General features: G+C 34.8%; 1 protein-coding gene across 1 annotated transcript in view; it reads right to left on the bottom strand.

The window, feature by feature from the left end:
• Positions 1-1,218: 1,218 nt before the first annotated feature.
• Positions 1,219-7,396, bottom strand: part of LOC142230682 (tRNA dimethylallyltransferase-like) — a 225,458-nt gene continuing 219,280 nt past the window's right edge. Inside the window, exon 3 of the mRNA XM_075301316.1 lies at positions 1,219-1,278. The gene's annotated coding sequence lies outside the window, so the exon portion shown is untranslated. The remainder of the gene's footprint in view (positions 1,279-7,396) is intronic.

Raw genomic sequence — 7,396 nt, 5'->3', positions numbered from 1 at the left:
TGGACCGATGTGTACCATTTTTTGCACGGTCATTAGAGACCATATACTAACAACATGTACCAAATTTCAGCCGGATCAGATGAAATTTGCTTCTCTTAGAGGCTCCGCAACCCAAATCGGGGGATCGGTTTATATGGGAGCTATATATAATTATTGACCGATGTGGACCAATTTTTGCATGGTCGTTAGAGACCATATACTTACACCATGTACAAAATTTCAGCCGGATCGGATGAAGTTTGCTTCTCTTAAGTCCACGCAAGCCAAATTTGGGGGTCCGTTTATATGGGGCCTATACGTAAAAGTGGACCGATATGGCCCATTTGCAATACCATCCGACCTACATAAATAACAACTACTTGTGCCAAGTTTCAAGTCGATAGCATGTTTCGTTCGGATGTTAGCGTGATTTCAACAGACGGACGGATATGCTCAGATCGACTCAGAATTTCACCACGACCCAGAATATATATACTTTATGCGGTCTTAGATCAATATTTCGATGTGTTACAAACGGAATGACTAAGTTAATATACCCCCATCCTATGGTTGAGGGTATAAAAATAAACTTTTTGATTTGATTTTTCGATTTGCACAAATTTCATGGTCATCAAATAACCCCAACGTAGTATAAGGGTTAAATAGCCGCATCGAAGAGAGGACTGAGATAGCAGGGATGTAAAAGTTGATACAATTGTACTAAATTTAGTACACCCCTCTGCCTTAAAGTACAATTGTAGGTTAGGTTAGGTTAGGTGGCAGCCCGATGTATCAGGCTCACTTAGACTATTCAGTCCATTGTGATACCACAGTGGTGAACTTCTCTCTTATCACTGAGTGCTGCCCGATTCCATGTTAAGCTCAATGATAAGGGACCTCCTTTTTATAGCCGAGTCCGAACGGCGTTCCACATTGCAGTGAAACCACGTAGAGAAGCTTTGAAACCCTCAGAAATGTCACCAGCATTACTGAGGTGGGATAATCCACCGCTGAAAAAAATTTTGGTGTTCGGCCGAAGCAGGAATCGAACCCACGAGCTTGTGTATGCAAGGCGGGCATGCTAACCATTGCACCACGGTACAATTGTACGACAGTGACCTATTTGGTACAATTTGAAATATTCAGTTCGTCTTCAAAATGCCCTACAAGTCACAGTCCCCAGTCAATAATAATTTCGTCCAATAGAAATTATCTTGTTAACATTTTTTAGATACTTACCTTAGTAAGTCAAATGCAAGATACCAAATATGAACTCCACATAGACCATTTTTATATATCCTGAAATGGATTAAAAGAAGATATATTATTTATTTATTAAATATAAGAAAAAATATTTATTAAATATAAGAATAATACACAGAAAATTTTTCCAATTAAAGTCTTAATTAAGTTTTAAAAAATATTCAATTAAAAATTTAATTGAAACAAAAATTAATAGTATCTATTAATGTTTTAAGTGGATTAATTAATTTTTTAATTGATATTGTGATTGAAGACATTTCCAATAAAAAATTAATTGGATCAATTAATTTCGCGATTGAACCAGAAAACAAAATTTGTGTGTAGAGAATAATCTAGCTATTTAGGCTATCAGCTAAAGAAGATATATTTTATGGTTAAAAAGAAGATATATACTTTAGTCTTCAAAACTTCTGCCCGATGATGGACAAATCCTTAGCGAAATTTGTTTTCACTCAATTAATAAGACGAATATTATCAAAGAATGAATTTACTCATTTCCACGAATATTAAGCGACGGTGGGAGCTTATAGTTAAATCTAATGGAGGTGTCAGCCAGTGCAAGGTACCCTGATGAAGTTCTCCATCTCAAGTGCTCCAATAATATTGACAGTAAGTCTTTTTGATATCTATCACTTTCCTTTCCTTTTACAAGCTTATTAATAATTTCTATTTTTTCGGTTACTATATTCCACTCCATTATTATTGAAATGTGGTACAATTTGATGCTAAAAATGACACTTTTTTATTCTCGTTGGTACAATTTAAAAATTTACTATTTCATCCCTGTGAGATAGTCTACAGATATTGGACACTGTGTACAAGCGCTGGAATCTAAATTTGGCCAGAATGAGGGAGTACTAAGGCCAATCCTCATTGAGATTAACATGGAATCGGGCAGAACTCAGTGATAAGAGAGAAGTTCACCACTGTGGCCTGATACATCGGGCTGCCACCTAACCTAACCTGACGAGTATATGTAGTTGGACATCAATGGAGAGGATATTGAACATAGAAATTTTACACCAGGTCCATTCGACATGTTGTCTTGGCACAACTGGGAGCAATGAAGGCCACGTCAACCAAAGCTTTGGATATGATACAGGACTTAAGACCTATAGAGGCTCAGATAAAACTCGAAGCCGTCATAGCTGTGATGAGATTGAAGATGGTTGGAGAATGGACGAAAACACGAAACATGAAGAACCATCAAAGGATAATAGGAGAGATGGCTAGTGACCGATGCCGTAAAAATCCATGATCGTATACCGGAGGCGTAATTGCCGAGTGTGACATTCTGACACTATTAACATGATTCTGGGAGAATGACAGCCCAAAAAAGATACCATAGGGAAATAACTGCTACACCGATGGATCGAAGGTGAGGGATCTATAACACAAGGCCACAAAACGTATTGGAATACAAAACCATGATCAACGAATGCTGGGAATATGATCACCCCAATATGGTGAACATAAAACAGGTTTGTTGCAAAATGTTGTTTTCTCGGCACACATATATACGGTTGCTTAAATCAGATATATAATTTTCGAGAAAATAACATGGTTGCGACAAACATAAGCTATGATGAGTCCGTCGTAAAGGAAAACAAAACACTGCTGATGTTGTCGTTAGAATTGTTGTTGTGTCCTTGAAACCGGTTTCAAAATAGTTATCACAGTAGTTGTTGTTGACTAAGAAACAAGATATTGCGTGATCGTTCACCAATCAGGTGAATTCAGCAATGCCTCTAAAAATAGATTTCGATTTGTTGTTGCAGTAATGTAGTAACAAATTGAAATCGAAAAAATATGATTAAGGGATTGTAGCCATGTGAGAAGATGATGCACAGTGGTGGTGAAAAAATTATTCAACTTGGGAGAAAATAATTCCCGTATGTAATTTTCATAAGAAATTATCATGTAAGAGGGAGCCACCGTGGTGCAATGGTTAGCATGCCCGCCTTGCATACACAAGGTCGTGGGTTCGATTCCTGCTTCGACCGAACACTAAAAAGTTTTTCAGCGGTGGATTATCCCACCTCAGTAATGCTGGTGACATTTCTGAGGGTTTCAAAGCTTCTCTAAGTGGTTTCACTGCAATGTGGAACGCCGTTCGGACTCGGCTATAAAAAGGAGGTCCCTTGTCATTGAGCTTAACATGGAATCGGGCAGCACTCAGTGATAAGAGAGAAGTTCACCAATGTGGTGTCACAATGGACTGAGTAGTCTAAGTGATCCTGATATATCGGGCTGCCACTTAACCTAACCTAACCTAGCATGTAAGACCCAAATTGAATCATCTCACCCAGCTAGATCTTACTAGAGACTATGGAAATGTGGATTGGCCGACACTGAAACATATGTATAGTCAGGCTTGTAAGATGGGTATCTGGCATTTCTTTTCAATAGATTAATAATACCAATTCCTTAATCTTCATGTCCAATTAGCTCATATTAAAATTGTAATAATATGTAATGATCAGTGTTCACCATCCCAAAATAAAATTTTGCTCTTGAAACAAGTTTGTGGTCCTAGGAGAATGGCACCCCAGAACATATACCAGAGAAAACAACTGCTACATTGATGTATCAAAGATGGCTGTGAGGACGGGACTGAGCATATATGTGGAGGATCCACATACAGAGATCCATAGCACAAGGCAACAAAATGTGAACATTTTCACAGATTGCCAGTGGGCAGTGAAGACAATATCATACATTGCGTTTCAATCGCGAACCATATTGGAATGCCGAAGCATGATTAACGATTAATCGAAATAGGGCTGGATCCGCAACATATGGGTGCCGAGACATGCCGGAGTAAGAGGAAACGTAAAGGCAAATGAACTGGCGATAAGATCTAGTTTGCGTTTTCTTAGTTCGCTTTCCTAGAACTAAGAAAACGCAAAGCCAATTGAGGCAATGCCGGTCGAGTTGAATAAATGGGCACGGGAGCCACATGCATCGTTGAAAATTCTATTTATGGGGTGACCCACATAAGAAAAATACAGTCAGGAGGTCCGTGGGTATAATGGCCGGGCACCTATATTTAGAGCACATCTGTGCCGAATAAGAGCAACAGAGAATGGTGCATGTAGGGCGTGTTTCGAGCATGATGAGACCTTGGAACACTACCTTTGTCACTTCCCTGCATTTAATAAGTGAAGAATTAACCATATCAAGTTCATCACTGTGGTATCACAATGGACTGAATAGTCCAAGTGAGGCTGAAATATCGGGCTGCCACAATACCTAAACTAACCATATCAGTGAATAGTGATTCCGGATCCGGCACAGAGGAAAGAGGGATGTTATGGAAAAATAAATTAGAGCGCACAAACTAAGTACTGGCATATGTATATGTCAGTCGATATGAGACAGAGAAACATGGATCTTCTTTTCAGCCTTATCTTACCTAACCTAGATAACCTTGGAGGTAATTTAGTTCAGAATCGGTAACCAATTACTATTAAAAGGAAATCTTGTTTACTTTCGGATGGGCAAACCACATAGATTGCGAGAAAAATATGTGAAGGCTACGTGGCAGTAGCCAAGAAAATCTGACGTATTCCATTGCTTACGGTATTGCTGGAGGTATGGTACAAATACTCTTGGTAAGCAGTATTTTTCTACAACTACTTACCCATTTATTGCTGGGTAGAAACGTTCAGTACTTACTGAAAAGAGAAGAGAAGATCACCATTGTGGTATCACAAGATTCAGCTTGATTAAATCTGAATTAACGGACGACCTAACCTAGATCCCATCGAGCTTCAAGGGATTCCATTTTTTTAACCTTTTTGGCGGAAGTTTATTTCATGGGTTACACCACAACAATTGTGGTAAAAATCTTGTCAAGAAACAACCTAATGTTTCAAAATCATGTACTTCCCCTTCTGCAATTATTCAATTTTCAATACTCTTGCAACCATTATTGTGAGATATTTTTGGAGTATATATTTCAATGATTTGGCAAAATATTGAACCATGTACGCACCTTAGAAAGCTTAGGGGACAAAAATCATACCATTACCATTTTTGGAAGGTGAGAGACTTCGTGTTACACCTTAAAATTCGATTTAATTCACATGCACTCCCAGTCCTACCTCCCAATCACACGCACATTTATTCAATAGCGGAATATTGGCATATTTGTCATCATTTCAATGAACAAAGAAATCGAACTTTAATGGTCGTATGTCATAACAGCTGCATTTATGTTAGATTCGATAAATTGGCCTGTGACTTGGTGTCAGGGTGGAACTATGTGGCAGGTCGAAAACATTGGGCATGAAATTCATACATATCCACAAACATGGAAAACGTGTGAACGCAAATAATAAATTTTTGTATGGTGTCATATTGAAACTGTAATAAATCAAATGAAATTAAGATAAACTAGAATTAATTTGGATTTAACTAATTTAAGTTATATTAAAATATTACATAAATTAAATTTTGCTTAATTAAAAATTGATTAAGTTAGTTAGAATTAAATTTAAGACAGAAATTAAAATTTGAATAAAATTAATAATTAAACAATTAATTCATAGTTAAAACAAAAATTAACATTAATATTAAAATAAATTATTAATTAATTAAAAACTTAAATTAAATTAAACATGAAATGAAAATGAAAATACAAATTAAAATTTTAGTTAAATTAAAAATTATAATTGAAATAAAAATTTAAATTAAATTAAAACATAAAATTAAATTTAAAATGCAAATTAAAATTTAAATTTAAATAAAATTAATATTATAATTAACACTTAAAACTAAAAGTTAAACAAAAATTTAAATTAAAAATAAAATTAATATTAAAATAAAATTTAAAAAATAATTAATAAAAATCGACATTAAACTAAAATAAATAAAATAAAAAGTCGAATATAAATACAAATAAAGATATTCGTCCTATGACAAGCCCATGTTAAATTCATCGCTTCTGCGTCATTTCCGGTTCCAAAAGGAAAATTTATATTAATTTTTGGCGACGTTTTTTACTTGGAATAGAATGCGAAAATTGGTCGAATGTGCTTACGAACTCAAAAATAATAATAATAATAATAATAATATATTTAAAAAAAAAACAAAAATTTAAATTAAAAACAAAATTTAAATTTAAATAAAAAAAAAAATAAATTTAAAATGATAATTAAAATAAAAATAAAATAAATATCAATATTTTGTTAAGCTTGAGATTTATATTTATTTGAAAGAGAAAATATCGAATGAAAAAAACCAAAAAAAAAAATACAAATTAAAATAAAATTGAAATTAAAAACAAAATTAATATAAAAATAAAAAATAAATTAAAATTTTAAATAAAAATAATAAAATTAAATTAAAATAAAATAATACAAAATCAAAATTTAATTTAAAAGTAATACTTTTACGTTAAAAATTAAACTAAAATTAAAATTGAAATTAAAACAAGTATATACGGCCGTAAGTTCGGCCAGGCGGAATCTTATGTACCCTCCACCATAGATTGCGTAGAAACTTCTACGAAAGACTGTCATCCACAAATTTAAACTCACACGGTTGTTAAATATCATATACTACCACCACGTACCAAATTTCAACCAGATCGGATGAATTTTGCTTCTCCAAAAGGCCCCGGAGGTCAAATCTGGGGATGGGTTTATATGGAAGCTATATATTATTATGGACTGATAGGAACCAATTCCTGTATGGTTGTTGGATACCCTATACTAACATCACGTACCAAATTTCAACCGAATGGGAAGAATTTTGCTCTTCCAAGGTGCTCCGGAGGTCAAATCTGGGGATCGGTTTTTATGGGGGGTTTCTATATAATTATAGACCGATATCGACCAATTTGTGCATGGGTGTTTGAGGCCATATATTAACATCACGTACCAAATTACAACTGAATCAGATGAATTTTGGTCTTCCAAGAGGCTCCGGAGGTCAAATCTGGTAATCGGTTTATATGGGGGCTATATATAATTATGGACCTATGTGAACCAATTTTTGCATGTTTGTTAGAGACCATATACTTACACCATGTACCAAATTTCAGCCGAATCGGATGAAATTTGCTTCTCTTACAGCAATCGCAAACCAAATTTGGGGGTCCGTTTATATGGGGGCTATACCTAAAAGTGAACCGATATGGACCATTTGC

This window comes from Haematobia irritans, chromosome 3 (assembly GCF_050003625.1).
Source record: "Haematobia irritans isolate KBUSLIRL chromosome 3, ASM5000362v1, whole genome shotgun sequence".
Lineage (NCBI taxonomy): Eukaryota > Metazoa > Arthropoda > Insecta > Diptera > Muscidae > Haematobia > Haematobia irritans.
This window is presented reverse-complemented; position numbering and strand designations above follow the sequence as displayed.